This window comes from Lycium ferocissimum, chromosome 8, assembly GCF_029784015.1.
Source record: "Lycium ferocissimum isolate CSIRO_LF1 chromosome 8, AGI_CSIRO_Lferr_CH_V1, whole genome shotgun sequence".
Lineage (NCBI taxonomy): Eukaryota > Viridiplantae > Streptophyta > Magnoliopsida > Solanales > Solanaceae > Lycium > Lycium ferocissimum.
In genome coordinates this window covers 8,492,339-8,510,456 of record NC_081349.1, presented here as the reverse complement: position 1 = coordinate 8,510,456, position 18,118 = coordinate 8,492,339, and positions in this window count along the sequence as shown.

Here is an 18,118-nt window from a genome sequence, read left to right as displayed (position 1 = left end):
AATTGAAAACTTGAGGTTATATATGACTCAATCTATATATCACTCAATGTATCATGTCATATCTCAATGTATAGTCCACTATATATTTGTTCTTATCGTGTATATTTGTATATATCCATCAAAAATTGTGTGCTATATACATTGATATATGATATACAGCGTGATATACACATGTCGCAATGACATCCATAAAAATTTATACTCGTGATATACAAAATATACAACATAATACACGCACGTCATAGTTGCATATTTAGGTTTGATTTCTTGCTCCAAAGCCGTCCAAATCAGTTCTAATATTCCTCAAATTTTGTTTATAGCATCATTTAGGTGTTTTCAACCAATTTCAATCATACTCACTCACACCCATTCAATCCAACAACAACAACCAAAAAGGAGAGAAGAAAAAGAATGTTGGATACGGTAATATTTTGTAATTTTTCTTGGACGGAACTTTTATAATTGCTGAGTCTGAAATCTAAGTGATTACCGGCGGTGGCCCAGCGTGCTCTCTATTAGTGATTGACCGGGGATTCTGAGTGTAAATTCAGTGTATTTTTGTCCAATCGACCGAATTTTTCTTAGATCTAAGTGTATTTTATTTCTTGTATCTCAGATATGAGTGCATTTTATTTCTTGTATCTCTGATCTGAGTGTATTTCAGTGTATTCATTATTTTTTAGTGTAAAGTACAGTGTTTCTTTATGTATTTTTCGCTTGTATTTTCGAAGGAGATCTTTTTGTATACAAATGAATACAGTGAATTTGAATACAGCTGAATATCCCTCTATTTTTTGCATTTATATTGTTTGAATACAACCGAATTTAAATACAATAAGTTGAATACAGTGTAAAAATAGCTACGACTGAATACACCCGAATTGAATACAACCGAATTGAATACAAGTTATTGTAGCTACGAAATATAATTAGCAAAAGTATAGCTATACCAAAAAAAAAAAAAAAAAGAATCTCAAAGTATAGACATTTGTGAAAATTCCCCTAAAAACATTGTGAAACTTACACAAATAGCTACCTTTTAATAGCTTCTAACTAGTTATAGCTACAAGTTGAAGATTTATAATTCGTAGCTGCTTTTTGCTGTATTTCAGTTGTATTTTTCGCATTTTTGAAATACAGTGAAATATAGCGAAATACAGAGAAATACAAAACACGTTAGAGTAAATTTAGGCTCTATTTTTGGAACATATTTTAAAAAAAAATTCTAAGAGAAAAAATAAGCTATATTTTTGGAACATAATATTCTTTTCCTTTTTAAATAGTAAGCAAATTAAATCAACCATATTTCACACAAATCACTGAAGAGTAAAATCAGGCCCTATTTATGGAACGCTTTTTTATTAAAAAAAATTATGGGATTCAATTTAAAACTTCCCATAAATCACGCAAAACGCTTATTCTTCCATAAAAGCTCACAAATCTCTCTCAACTTTTATCACAATCAAAACTTTTTGAATTCAAAAATCACTAAAGATCTAAAAACTTCCAAATACAGAAAAATATACACTGAAATATAATGAAATATGGTTAATTGTTTAAGAAATATAAAGTTGTAGTATGTGTATATACAATGGAATACAATGAAATATATCAGAAATTGTTTCATAAATTAGAAATACAAAATGCAGAAATACATTGAAATACAGCGAAATACAAAAGTCGTAAAAACAAAGTGTAGTAAAAATAGGCTCTATATTTGGAACATTCACTATATTTACAACAAAAAAAGATAAATACATTGAAATATAGCGAAATAATATGCTGAAATACACTGAAATATACGGAAAATTAAATATACTGTTTGTTAATACACAGAAATACACTGAAATATACTAAAACATTTTATCAAACACTTGGTAGGCATGAAGCTCCACAACTCTCATCAATGGTGTTCTAATGGGAAAGAAGCGAGTCATCTCAGATTGCTACAAAAGAACGTTATCCGAGATAAAGACTTTCAATTGGACTAGTTAATAAACTTCACTCTGTCGTCCTTCCCCGTTGTTAGAGCTCTTTTTTTCACTCCTTCGTCGACCATGGCTTCACTACCACGAGCTGTGCTCATTGCTCTGTCTTTCTCCATTTCTCTCGCAAAACCATAGTGTATTCTTCAACAAGATTCAATCAAAAATAAAACTTTTTTTCTTTTTCCCATTTGTTACCAGTTGCTTTTCTTGTAAGCCACTCATTTTTCCTTATATCAACTTCATCTTTTTACAACTTCCATGTTGTTTCCATTAAAGCTTTCGCGTATCCCATTTTAGCCATTTCCCACGAGAGCTCTTTTTTTCTCACAGAAAAGCAATACCCAAACGTCGACCATGGCTTCACTTCGTCGTCGACCATGGCCGCTACGTTCTACTCGTAGGATTCTTCTGATTTGTAAGAGAAAATAAGATCTAGGGTAGGTGATGGAACAGAGAGAGAAAGAGGGGTGAGGGAGAAAATAAATTTGGTAGGTGAAAGAAAATCAATTTAAAGGATTAGGAGATGGAACGGAGAGAGAAAGAGGGGTAAGGGAGAAAAAAGATTTGATAGGTGAGAGAAAAATATTTGAAAAAAAAGATTGTGGGTAAGTAGGAGAGAGATACCTTATTTTTAGGGAAATACACTGCAGTTATAAAAACAAGCTATAGATGGTAATTTGATAAATAATTAAGCTACCAAATATAATTAAAAATAAAGGTAGCTATTACTAATAAATAAGTCTTAGAGGTAGTTATAGGAGGTAAATTTTCCAAAAACATTCCTACATTGGGCTAGCTTGTCTTTTGTAAAAGCCCAATGGAGTATAACATTCCAAAATCAGTTCCATAACGGAAAAGGCTTCTTTCGTAGGCTTCTGATATCACTTGGTTGTACATGGATTATTTGCACCGCATAGTCTTTTTTTGAGGCCACTTAAATTTTGTTCCCCGTTATGTTCAATGAACAACATTTCACTTCTAAATGTTATAAGATCAGTTTCCTTTTAAAAGCAGATATAGACCAGATCTAACGGGGGACAAATTTTGCATACTATTACAGAAGGCCATAATGACAAAGGGTGAATTACCTATATATACATATTAAGGAGAATATTTACGAAACGTAACGATAGTATTCTATTTACAAAACATAACATTACAAACCCTATAACAAACATATTTTTTTTTTTAAATTTTTATTTTTTTTTATTTTTATGTTTTTCGCTCAAAAATTTATGTATGAAATGTGTATATCTCGCTCAAGGCTTAAAAAGTTCGCTCAAAATTTAGTGTATGAAAATGCTATGAAAACTATATAAAATGTGTATATCTTATTCAAGGCTTAAAAAATCACCTCAAAATTGTATGTATGAAAATGGTGTGAAATTTGTATCTCGCTCAAGGCTTAGAATTTTGCTCACATTTTCGTGTATAAAGTTCATGTTAGATTCCTCTAAAATTAATACAACTACAACAACATTGAATACAACATTTAAGACTTAAAATAATCGCTTAAATTTTTGTGTATGAAATGTGTATATCTTGGTCAAGGCTTAAAAAATTCGCTCAAATTTTGTGTATGAAAAACGTATGAAATGTGTATATCTCGACCAAGGCTTAAACATTACGCTCAAAATTTTATGTATGAAAATGGTATGAAATGTGTATATCTCGCTCAAGACGTAGAATTTCATTCACATTTTGTGTATGAAAAACTATATTAAAAATTTCGCTTACACATACACATTTCATACACAAAAATTTGAGGTAATTTTTGAAGCCTTTGAGCAAAAATTTTTTAAAAAAATATAAAATTGTTTTTTTTCAAGTTTAAAATACATTTTTTTAATTTTTTTAAATAAATTTATTTTGTGAAAATAAAATAAAATAACGAAAAATATATGAAAATCCGTCATGTTCCATAAAATATCGTTATATTTTGTAAATAAGGAAAACTATAGTCACGTTTCGTAAAAAAATTTCCGTAATATGTATATAAACGTAGTTTTCCCAATGACAAATACTCCGTTGCACACGGGTTTTGGGCTAAGGGTCTGCAAATTAAAGACTGACCAAGATGAAAACGTACCTTGGATCAAGAGTGGTCGGTGAAAGATTTATTTGACTCGGTCAAATTACGTTTCTTGTATAAATAAATTCTACAAGATAAATACATGAGAAAAAAAATTAATTTATGAGTAAAATAAAAGCCATACATGTGGAAAGGGAGACATGATTGTTACTAGTTGCATTATGGTATTGTTACTTTCAATACGATGATTATTTTGTTAAATTCGTTGTTATCTAACAATTGATTTGGTGTGGTAGCGTCATTACCTTTTCTTTTTTCTCATCTTGCCTTACTTATTAGGAAAATTTACTTGTCATAGTTACCTCTAAGATTTATTTAAGAATAATAACTACCTTATTTTTTTATTTAATTTTAGTAGTTTTATTTTTTCAAAATTGCATTCCATAACTAGTCCAATAACTTTCAAAATACACATACCTCTCTCTATTCTCCCTCACTACACATTTAAAAAATTTCATCTTCTCCGAACCCTAAAAAAAATTCTCTCTCCTCTCCTCTCCTTTCCCTCACTGCCGCCTCTCTCCCTTCTTTTCTCTATCTCTCTCCCTTCTTTTCTCTATCTCCGGCCTCTCCTCTCCTTCCCCCCACTTACCCCTCCCTCCCTCCTCCATCTCCACCACTAACGCCGCCATCAGCACCACCACCACCACCACTTTATCCCCCCCCCCCCCTCACCCACTTTCTCAAATATGCACAATTTTGTTTTGTTTGTGAAATTAATATTTATCGGAGAAGGGATCTACAATGTAACAGTTGCTGGACTATAGCAAATATGTTCCATATCTCTATTTGTCCCAGCCTTGCCTGCAACTCCTTTTAAATCCAAAAGCACTTGCCAATGATAAAGGACTATGCTAAAGATTACGTCCTTAAGTTTAAGGGAATTACTTAAAGGAGAAAATAGAAATGCATCTTCATGAAAGAGTCTTGATGGAGAGCTAAAACATGTTTTATTACACTGTTAATAGTTCCTTTGAATTGTATTTCGCTACATTTCAATCTATTCATCTTTTTTTTTTGTGTAAATATAGTGAACGTTCCAAATATGGAGCCTATTTTTTATTCCACTTTATTTTCATGATTTTTGTATTTTGCTGTATTTCAATGTATTCATCTTTTTTTGGTGTAAATATAGTGAATGTTCCAAATATAAAGCCTATTTTTACAACTATTCCAAATATAAAGCTTGTTTTACTCCACTTTATTTTCACGATTTTTATATTTTCAATTTATTCATCTTTTTTTGGTGTAACTATAGTGAATGTTCCGATGGGACATTTGTAAGCAATGATATACAACGGCTGGGTCATTTGTATTTCGCTGTATTTCAAAACGACGAAATACGGTAAATTGGTGTATTTACGTGTATTTAAAAAAAGTGAAATACAAGCTGAATCCAAAGAAAAACGATGTATTCTGGGAGACATCTGTATTTTTGAAAAATTATCGTGTTGAGTTTTTTTGAATTCAAAAGGTTTGGAATGGAGTAATTTGGAGAGAGAAACGTGAGCTGTTATGGAACTTCAGCCGCGATGCGTGATACATGGTTGATTTAATTTGACTTACCATTTAAAATGAAAGAAGAGAATCTGTTCCATAAATACAACCTATTTTTACTCTGCCGGATTTTGTATTTTCGTGTATTTCAAAAACGCGAACTCTGCCGGATTTTTGTATTTCCTTGTATTTCCGTGCATTTCAAAAACGCGAATTACAACCCAATCCAACAAAAACTAGCTACGGTTTGTAAATATAGAAAAGTAGCTATAAATTGTTAGAAACTATTAAAAGGTAGTTATTTATGTAAGTTTCACTACTTATTATTTAGTAATTCTATCTTATCCTTTATTTTGCCTTTTTATGATAACTCTACCGGTACAATACATTTTCTTTGTACTATTATAAGTTTATTCTTCAAATTGTTGATGCGCGATATTATGAAATTAATGATGAAAAATGAGACAATATATCCATTATTATATTCATTAAAACAATATAGTAAGATACAATATAATACAATACTCCAATATGTTACAATATGGTGCATTATTTCAAACAAGCTGAAAAGTAAGCCCGTCAACCGGTTTGAACCGGACCGGACTGGTAACCGGTTAATAAACCGGCCGGTTTCCGGTTTAAAAATCGGAACAGGCCACCGGTTCCGGTTTCCCGATTTTAAAATGAAAACCGGTCCGGTTTGAAACTGTCCAAAACCTCTTTTTTTGTTTGTTTTTTGTATAGTATATATATATTATAGTATTTATTAGTATATTGTATATTTACATATGTTATATAAGTTTATAAGTAAAGTTTATATATTTACTGACTAACAGTAATACAGCATATACGTATATATATATATATATTAAGTTATAAGTTATACTACATATACCTAAAATATACTAAAAATATACTTATATATATCAATATACTTAGGTTATATATATATATATATATATATATATATGTATATATATATATGTTATATGTATACTATATATACTTATAACTTATATATATATATATATGTTTAAGTTATATGTATACTTATAACTTAAGTTATTTATAGCTTAAGTTTTTTCTAAGTTTATAAATTCGTATTTTATAAATTAAGTATATTTATATTATAAGTATATTCTTAGTATATTTTAGTTATTTTTCAAGTATATAAATTTCTAGTTTTTAATTTAAGTAGATGTATATTATAAGTATATTCTTAGTATATTTTAGGTATATTCCTAACTTAATATAAGTAAAAATATGAATACAAGTAAATAGAAGAAAGCTCAATGAGCCATATATTTTATTCATTCATGGATAACATTTATTTGCAAGTGGTAATTTTTTTAACTTGCAAATAATACATGAGTTGCAAAGAAATAGTAGAATAATAAAATCACCAATTGTCAATCATTTGGTTAATTTCCCCTATATCATATTCGGCCATGGAGATATCTTCAAAGTCTTCCATTTGGCCCGCTCCACTTGCTATCAAATCTTCAATCTCTTCCTCTTCGCCTTCCACTCAAATAAATCACAAGAAAATAAATTGCAACAAATTAAATTGCTAGAATTAAATTGCGTAAATTAAATAGCGAAAAATAAAGATAGAGTTGGAACGAAGGTATCCAAAAGCTATGGGACTAATTTCCAACAAAATGAAGGCGGCTAGAATTGCAAATCCACCAAAAAACTTCGGATTGTTGCAAAATCACCAACTCCACCGACAATATTATAATTGCAAAATTAATAATTGAAACTAGAATAAGACTTTAAAATATTTAATTAAGAGAAATTTAAAGTGGCTAATTATTGCAAAGTAACTATAATTGAGAGATTGAGAGAAAGAGAAGAATGAATTGGTGTGGATTAAAATGAAAATGGAGAGGGGTTTAAAGTGTTAAAAAAAAAGTTTGGGAGGTTGGGGGGGGGGGGGGGGGGGAATGGGGGTTGGAACCGTTTGGCAAGGGTCATTTTTGCAAATGGACCGTTGGCCAACGGTCCAGCCCATGTCCCAACGGCTACATTTAAAAAAAAAAAAAAATTAATTCTAACCGGTTTAACCGGTCCGGTTCCGGTCCCAAAAAAATTGAAACCGGACCGGTATATATTAAACGGTTCCACCGGTTCCGGTTTTACCGGTCCGGTTATCGGTTTGAACCGGTTAACCAGAACCGGTTGACGGGCTTACTGAAAAGGACTGAGAATTGATTTTCTATCTCAATGTTAGGCCTCCAATATTATTTCCTCTAAAGGTTACTGCAGCGTTCGAGATATTTCTCAAATGACCGTCACTTTAAAAGTTCCTTATTTCGTTTTCAGTGCTATCGCATTTGTTTACGTTCACTTTACATAATAATTCGCAGTGAAAAATTATCTATGATCTCACAGAGTCGTCATTTTAAATCAAGAATGATATGTCATTTTCAATTTCGATCGTATTTTGGGTGCTTGAAGCCCTGTTAACACGATGTAATCTAGCAAGTTTCTTCTTTATTAGTGGGTTTCATTTTTCTTCAAAAAGTAACGATTTATTACGTTCTATAAGCACAAAATTGTCCATTGACCTATATGAAACTTTGGCATGCACACACTAAAATGATAATCTAATAAAACCAAAAAGGTAATGATCTAGAATTAGTTTCTATAAATTAAAAGGAACTGGCATAAAGTTTTAGATCACTGGAAGATAACATAAAGTATTTTTTTTATTGATTATAAATCAATTCATAAACCCAATTGACACAACTAAGACTTCGTTTGTTTGCACTTAATGAAGGTCTTATTATTAATTATTTACATCTCAATTATTAAGTCTGTTTATTTTTTAGATCTGAACCGTAATTATTTAGATCTTAATCATTAAGTGTGATTATTTTATAATATTACAACCCGTTTGTTTTTATACTATTACAGCCACTTAATGAGTCTGAATACATCTGAATGGTTAAGATTTATAACAAAGTATTAATATGATTAAGATGTTTATTCAAAGGTTTTGATACAAAGATGGCATGCAGTTCATCACTACTCCATCCATTTTCACCGCTAACTGCTGCCACCACCCACCACTTACAACCGCCATCATCAGTCACAATCACCACCACCGTGAATCATGTAGGTCAGTTGTCACCATCATTAGCCATCATTTATGATCATCACCGCCAATCACCATTACAATAACCAATCACTAATTAAAGACAATCACCTCAACCATCCACCGCTATATATCGGCAACCATCATCGTCATTTACTACCAACAATAATTATCATTGTCGTCCAGTACAATTATTAATTAACACCACCAACTATCACTGTTAATCATTACTGTCAGCAGCGATCACTACTAGCTACTACCCAGAAGCATCCCCATCACCAACAGAGTCCCTAATTGGTGCATCCATTACCACCATCTCTAGCCATCATTATCTCCAATGGTTATGTAATTATCTAAAAGTATTTTATTGATATAGTATTATATTAATTTAGTAAATTGGGTAAATTTTATATTCATTAATTTTAAATAAAGAAAGTGTTATATATTCAGATGTTAAGAAAATAAATTGTCTTAATAATTTAGGTATTCAGATTTTAATACAACATATATTAAGATATATATTTAGATGAAGACATTTAAATTTTAATGAATATTTTAAAATCAGATATATATTTAGATTCAGATGTCTTAATCTTAATGAAAATAAATGAAGCCTAAGTGGATGACAACCAAGCACTAAACTAATTATTAAAGCATAAAAATCGGGCTTGCTGAAGGACGAGAAATCCAATATTCTATATTTTAGAGGAATCCAATCAATCTACAGGTACGGTAACTAGTAGGGCTGTTCACGGTTTTGGTTAAAACCAAAATCAAACCGAAAATTTAATTAAACCGAATAAAAAAATCAACATTTGGTTTGGTTTGGTTTGATTTGGTTTTAAATTTTAAAAACCGATAATATTTGGTTTGGTTATGATTCTTTTAAAAAATAATCGAACCAAACCGATAAATTATATACATAAATTTTATAATTATTAATATTAGTTTTTCATAAATAATTATATTTTATACCTTTTAATCATTTATTTGATTTTTGGTCTACTTATTTCACATGATTGTTTAAGGCTCATATTTTTAAGAATATGTCTAAGCCCATGTCTTTAAGTTTTTTAACTCTTTAAGGGTAAACCTACTAACAGAAGCTCACATTAGAGTCTAATGTATTTCACTTAAATTTTTAGCATTTCTTTGTCAGCCATTTGATTTTAGGTTGTTTCTTCTTCTTTTTTTGGAATTTATACCTTTCTTTTTTCTTGTCTAAATGGGTCCTAAACTTCTAATATTTTTCATATGAAAAGGACAGAGGTTGTAGATTTGAAGGTTTCTATAGAAGATACTTCAGTAACATTAGCATTTGCTGCAACTCAAGCACATGATAATGCCCTAATACTTCTTCCGTGGGTAATCCTCCTAAAAAGCAGAAAAGAACAACTCCTTGTAGTCGAGACCTTAGGCTTGGGGATAATGATAGAAAAACATCGGAAGTTTGGGATCACTACACAAAGTTTTTTTAATAAAATGGGAGAACTGAGGGCAAAATGCAAGTATTGCCCCAAAGTTTGGGATCACTATACAAAGTTTTTTTATTTCACATATTTTCATTTTAATTTTACATAGTCTTTGTGTTTAATTAATATGTATGTTTGTAACAACAATTAAAAGTTCCTATGCTTTACTTTATTTCCAGGTATGTGTATTAAGATGACAAAAATGGTGCAGCCATTACTAAGTTAGTTTTTAGCTCTATATGTAATAGTTTAGCAACTTTGGGTGACTTGAGTACTACACTATCACTAATAGTGAAAATATTTCTATGATGTATGTTCCACCTTAAACTATAAATAAAAATTATCATTTGAACCCAAAAAAAAGACATGTCTTTTTCAACTTTTTAATGTTTTACTAATTAGTCTCATGACTGCTAGTCATAAATCGAAAAATCGAACCAAACCGACAATAACCAAACCGGTGGTTATTATTTTATTTGGTTTGGTTATGATTTTAGACATTTAAAAACTGACTAAATTGGTTTGATTATGATTTTAATCAATAACCGACCCAAACCGAACCATGAACACCCCTAGTAACTAGTACTACTTACTTTATTTAATCCCTGCTGAGCTCATATGTAGAGTTGTAGCTTACTAATGTTGGAGATAGATTACGATATAACTAATGTATATCGCGAGCCAATAAATTAATCGAACCAAATAATAAATTAATTAAGTCAACAAATACGACAAACACTGTGAGACTCACTAGTTTTCTGTGACAAGGACTACAAAATTAACAAAACTATAAACTATTTTTGTGTTGTAAAATAAAGGTTATAAAGTAAATATAACAAAACAAGTATTCAGATAGAGACTGATATATTTTTCAAATTTGAACTGATATCTAAATGAATAAATGAACCTCCTATTTATAGTAGGAAAATGATGGCCAAGGCACAGGATTACAACTTGGAGGCCTAGTATACTTGGTTGCCAAGTTTCTTTGGTGGCCAAGTATTCTTGGTTTCCAAGTATAGTAAATGGGCAACCATTAATATAATTACAACACTCCCCATGGATGTTCATTGATAGATGATATGTCTCGTTAAAGTCTTATTAGAAAAAACCTTGTGGGAAAAAGCCGTAATAAAGGAAAAATAGTACACATATCTAGAAATATACTTTGAGAGTTGCCTCATTAAAAATCTTACCAAGAAAACCCAATGCGACAAAACATTGGTTAAGAAAAAAAGAGTACAACACGTATTTCACTTCCCCTAACGAAGACCAAAATTCAGATTGGGGAGTCTTCGCATTCCAATCTTGAATATCATCTTCTCAAGAGTTAATGTTGGCAAAGATTTGGAGAACAAATTTGCAGGATTGTCACTTGAACGAATTTGTTGCATATCAATATCACCATTCTTCTGGAGATCATGTGTGAAGAATAACTTTGGTGAAATGGGCTTCGTTCTATCTCCTTTTATGAAGCCTCTTTTTAATTGAGCTATACATGCAGCATTGTCTTAATATAAAACTGTGGGTATTTTTGTATCACACTTCAAGCCACATCTTTCTCTGATGAAATGTTCACTGATCTCAACAACACACATTCTCTACTTGGTTCATGAATAGCTATTATCTCAGCATGATTTGAAAAAGTAGCAATAATGGACTCCTTTGTAGATCGCCACAATATAGCAGTACCTCCGCATGTAAACAGATAGCCTGTCTGAGATCAAGTTTTATGTGGATCAGATAAATAACCTGCATCTGCATAACCAACAAGATCTGTACTACCATTGTTAGCATAAAACAAACCCATATCGCTAGTTCCATTCAGATATCGCAATATATGCTTAACGCCGTTCCAATGTCTTCGTGTAGGAGAAGAGCTATATATTGCTAGCAAATTAATAGAGAATGCTATGTCAGGTCTTGTAGCGTTAGCAAGATACATAAATGCACCAATTGCACTAAGATATGTTACTTTAGGACCAAGAAGCTCTTAATTTTCTTCCTAAGGTCAGAACGGATCTTTACTCACTTCAAGTGAGCGAACAACCATTGGAGTACTTAAAGGATGCACATTATCCATGTAAAATCATTTTAAAGCTTTTTCGATATAAGCAGATTGATGGATAAAAATCCCGTGTGCTAAATGTTCAACCTGCAAACCAAGACAAAATTTTGTTTTTCTGAGATCTTTCATGTCAAATTCTTTCTTTAAATATTCAATCGCCTTTCGGAGCTCTTCTAGAGTTCCAATTAGGTTTATGTCATCAACATAAACAACAAGTAGAACGAACTCTAATTTTGTTGTCTTAATAAAAACACATGGACAAATGGCGTCATTTATATAACCTTCATTTATCAAGTACTCACTCAAGCGATTATACCACATGCGCCCTGATCCTGATTGTTTTAAACCATATAATGATCTTTGTAATCTGATTAAATGCATCTGCCGAGACGCTGAACTAATTGCTTCAGGCATTTTAAATCCTTCAGGAATTTTCATATAGATTTCATTATCAAGTGAGCCATAAAGGTAAGCTGTAACCACATCCATCAGATGTATTTCAAGGTTTTCATGTACAGCTAAACTGATGAGATATCGAAATGTTATGCCATCCATAACGGGTGAATATGTTTCTTCATCGTCGACACCGGGTCTTTGAAGAATCCTTGTGCAACAAGGCGTGCCTTGTATCTCACAATCTCATTTCTCTCATTCTTTTTCCTCACAAAGACCCATTTGTGGCCAACTGGTTTTACACCATTAGGTGTTTGGACTACCGGTCCAAAAACTTCACGTTTGTCAAGTGAATTCAATTTCGATTGAATTGCCTCTTGCCATTTTGACCAATCATATCTTCGTCGACATTCTTCGACAAATTGAAGTTCCTGACCCTCAATGTCTTTCATAATATTCAGTGCAATATTACATGCAAAAACATTATTCACCACAATCTTCGATCGATTCAAATCTATCCCATCACCATAAGAACTTAATGATAGTTCTTTACTCACTTGCGTCTCGGGTTCCTTGATATCTTCAGGAGTATCAGGATTAATCAGATCTTGAATATCTTCATGATATTCTTTCATAGTGTCACTCTGATCATTTTTCGTGTTTCTTTTTCTAGGATTTTTATCCTTGGAACCTAATGGCCTACCACGCTTCAGGCATGTATGAGATTCAGAGGCTATGACACTAGTAGAATGTCCCTTTGGGACATCAATTCGGATAGGCACATTCTCTGCAGGGATATGTGACTTAGTTATTCTTTTCAAATTAGTAAATACGTCTGGCATTTGATTTGCTATTTTACTCAGCAAGTGAATGATCTTCGGATCTCCGTTCACATAGGCACGTGGATCAAAATGAGATAGTGATGAAACTTTCCACGCGATTTCTCTTTTGATTTCGTTTCTCCCTCCCCCTAATTGTGGGAAATATTTTCATCAAATCGACGATCTGCAAATCGAGCAGTGAATAAATCTCCAATTAATGGCTCAAGATAGCGAATAATAGAGGGTGATTCAAACCCAACATATATTCCTAACCTTCTTTGGAGGCCCATTTTACTGCGTTGTGGTGGTGCTATCGGCACATATACATCACAGCCAAAGATTCGAAGACGAGCAATATTTGATTCATGACCAAATGCTAATTGTGACGGGGAGTATATATTATAATGAGTCGGTCTGATACAAACAAGAGATGCTGCATGTAAAATAGCATGACCCCAAACGATAGTCGACAACTGTGTTTTCATAAGTAGTGGTCTTGCTATCAATTGTAATCATTTAATAAATGACTCAGCAAGGCCATTTTGGGTATGAGCATGAGCTACAGGATGTTCAACTTTTATCCTAACTGACAAACAATGATCATCAAAAGATTGAGACGTAAATTCTCCGGCATTATCGAGGTGTATAGCCTTAATGGGATAATCCGGAAATTGTGCCCTTAAGCGTATTATTTGTGCCAATAATTGTGCAAACACCAGGTTGCGAGACGATAGGAGGCACACATGAGACCATCTTGAAGATGCGTCTATTAGGACCATAAAATATCTGAATGACCCACAAGGTGGATGAATAGGTCCACATATATCCCCATGTATACGCTCTAGAAAGGCAGGGGATTCAATGTCAACTTTCATTAGTGATGGCTTAGCCATCAATTTACCCTAATAACAAACGGCACATGAAAATTCACCACTTTCAAGAATCTTCAGGTTCTTAAGTGGATGCCCATTTGAGTTTTCAATAATTCATCTCATCATTATTGATCCAGGGTGACCTATTCGGTCATGCCAAAGCATAAAAGTACTTGAGTAATTAAACTTCTGGTTTACGATCGAGTGTGCTTCAATTGTACTAATTTCTGCATAATACAAGCCAGATGACAAAGTTTGTAATTTCTCCAAAACATATTTTTGGCCGGAGACATTCTTTGTAGTGACAAGATATTAATCATTTATTTCGTTTAATGTCTCAATGTGATACCCATTACGGCGGATATCTTTGAAACTTAACAAGTTTTTTGAGGATTTAGAAGAGAATGATGCATCTTCTATAACAAGTTTCGTCCCCTTAGGCAGAAATATAGTAGCTCTTCTGGAGCCTTCAATCAATTTCGAATTGCCGGAAATTGTATTAATATTTCCCTTTTTCCTAAGCAAGTGAGAAAAGTATTTCTCATCTTTGAATATGGCATGCGTTGTTCCACTATCAATCACACAAATATCTTCATGATTGGTCAGTGATCCAAACAAAATTTGAGGAATTTTCATGTATTCTTCAAAATGAAAGAATAGACAAAGTTAACACTAAAGTAGATATTATTATTAAACAAAGCATCACACAAACTTTATTTACATAACTATGGAAACATAACTATTATAGCTAATAGTAACAACATGGAAGAAAATATCTAAATTATTACAGATCCATCACCGATTAGATGATCTATTTTTCCTTCAGGGAGTTTAAAGAAATCTGCCACATCTAGATGCATGGGCTCAACATTATCTTCAGAAATAAAATTTGCTTCGGCATTCTTTTCTGACTTTTTGAGGGAGGCTTGATAAAGCTCAACTAGATGCTTCGGCGTACGACAGGTACGTGACCAGTGCCCCTTTCCTCCATATCGGTAGCATTTATTTTTTGAATCTTTCTTTTGCACAGCTTCATGCTTTTCATCCTTGTTTTTACACTGCTGGTGGTGAAAGATATTATTTGGTACAAGACGAGAATCATGATTAAAATTTCTTCCTCGACCATGGCCATGACCACGACTGGGGCCACGACCTCTTCCACGCCTAGAATGGTGAAAATTTGCCTCATTCACTTAAGGGAATGGGATAGTATCAGTACGTCGGCTTTCATGATTTTTCATTAATAGTTCATTATGTTGTTCAGCCACTAGAAGATGTGAAATTAGTTCAAAATTTCTTGAACCGCATCTCTTGGTATTGTTGCTGCAGAAGCATGCTCGAGGCAGGAAAAATGGAGAATGTTTTCTCCAGCATATCATGATCAGTGATATTTTTGCAACATAATTTCAACTGAGAAATAATTTTACACATGGCAAAATTATACGCACAAATAGATTTAAAATCTTGTAGCCTCAAATGGATCCAATCAAAACGTGTTTGTGGAAGCACAACCATCTTCAGGTGGTCAATAAGATATTTCATTTTCAAGCTCTCATCAAGGTGATGGCGGAGGAATATCATTGCCTTGGCACGGTCTTGATTCGATGCCTGATTTTTATCTTTGATGGTGTCTGCCAGACCCATCGCATCAAGATCAATTTCAGCATTAAGAACCCAAGACATATAGCTTTTGCCAGATATATCTAAGGCAACAAATTTATGTTTAGAAAGATTTTCCATTAATTAAGAAAAAGAAAGTCAATACTTTCGAGGCTTCAAAGTATTTGGTCGAGATGACAGGGTCTCGGCTGATAACGTGTTATAAAATAAAGGTTATAAAGTAAATACACCAAAATAAGTATATAAAGAGAGACTGATATATTATTCAACTTTGAACTGATATCCAAATGAATAAATGAACCTCCTATTTATAGGAGGAAAATGATGGCCAAGGCACAGGATTACAACTTGGAGGCCAAGTATACTCGGTTGCCAAGTTTCCTTGGTGGCCAAGTATTCTTGGTTTCCAAGTATAGTAAATGGACAACCATTAATATATTTACAACATTCTGTACCAATTTCGTGATATTTTCCCTTTCTAGCATATTTCGAGAAGAATAATGTTTTTTTGTACTCAGAAATTTTTAAGTTTTGAGCTTTTCATTTTAGTTTTATTGAAATATGATGATGGCATGTATATAATCTCAAGTTATAAAAGTACTTTAATATCTGGCAAACGTCTTTCTTTTTATTTTTAAACTCCATAATCAATTATATACTCATGTATAAAATAAAACATAGGAAATAATAATTTTTAAGAATTTCAAATAGTATAGATAATTAATGTGCAAATCATAAAAAGTCTATAAATAGTCATGAACTAATGAAAATAATGCAATTTCATATATGTCTTTTATTTTCTTTTTGGCACAAAAAAGGTACGACCATTAACCAGCAAGTGGAGCAAAATAAAGTATTTATGTTCTCTATTTGCTTTTAGGCACAAAAATACTCGTACCGTTAAATAATTAAGAGATAATTTCGATAATATACAATCCAACATAAAATATTACATCCTTATAGCTATATTTTTAATTTACACCTGTATACCCAATTTTTCACGGTATATAACATTATACAACTTTATACACTTATTGTAGACAATGTATCAATCTTGTATAAAAAGGGCAATTCGTAGGAATGCCCTTATTAATTTTTGGGTGGTCTTTAATTTTTGACCTTCATTAGAACCCCTTGGCTTCGGGTTTGAACCCCTGCTCAGTCAAATTTTTTTTTAAAAAAATAATCGTAAGGTAGAGTTTGGATTCGCAAGCCTTATCAGGCAGAGTTTTGAGGCAAACTTTAGAAGAAACTCTGCACCTTAAGGCGGTTTTGCCTTCGAGCATGCCAAAACTTCTATTAAACATAGCAAAACTTCGCCTTTAAGACGAACTGGCTCGGCCGATCGAACGGGCCCAACTTTACTACAAAATTCTGCCTTGCGAAATTGTCTTTCTTTTTTTCATTTTTTATTGAGCCCTGATTCGAATCCCAAATCTCATGGTATTAGGTGAAAGGGACAAAAATTAAAGACCACCAATTTGAGGGGCAAAAATTAAAGACTAGTGCATTTGAAGGGTACTCCGCACAAAAAAATGGTATAAAAGTGTATAATAGTCTATAAGAGATGTTTATACATACTTTTGCACTGTTATTCAAACTTATACAAAAATTGATTTTGATCCCCTAAGAATACACCCAAAATCACCATGAAAAGAAACCTGTCATGGAGCCATCTTTTTCTGCCATGAAAACTCCATAAAAAATCATAAAAACAGAGCAGCTCCATAACCCAGCTGATTCTCCCACCAAGCTCTACAAACAAAGCACCATAGAAAGCTGTCACCTTCAACCACCATCTCTCTGGAAGCTTTCGTTGAGGTTGAGATTGTTGAAATCTGGAAGTCTTTACAGATCTGAATACAAGCAGATCTTCATAGATCATTGCCAACGATGATGATGGCTAAGTCGGGTAAAAAAATTAAAAATGGACTAAAACTGATAATTATTTTACCCTAATTAATCTAGAGTATAAAAATCCCAATAGTTAATGGAACAAATATGCTCCAAAGCTATTGAAAATAGAGCAATTATAAAAATCACGTGGAGCAAATATACCCCTCTCCAGTAACGGATTCCACATCATATATAAATTAACATAAAGTAATATATATACTTTTCTGAATTGAAAATATTTGGATAAAAAAAACAATCTCAGTAATGGTTTAACACAATTAAAGAATTAAATAATAAAA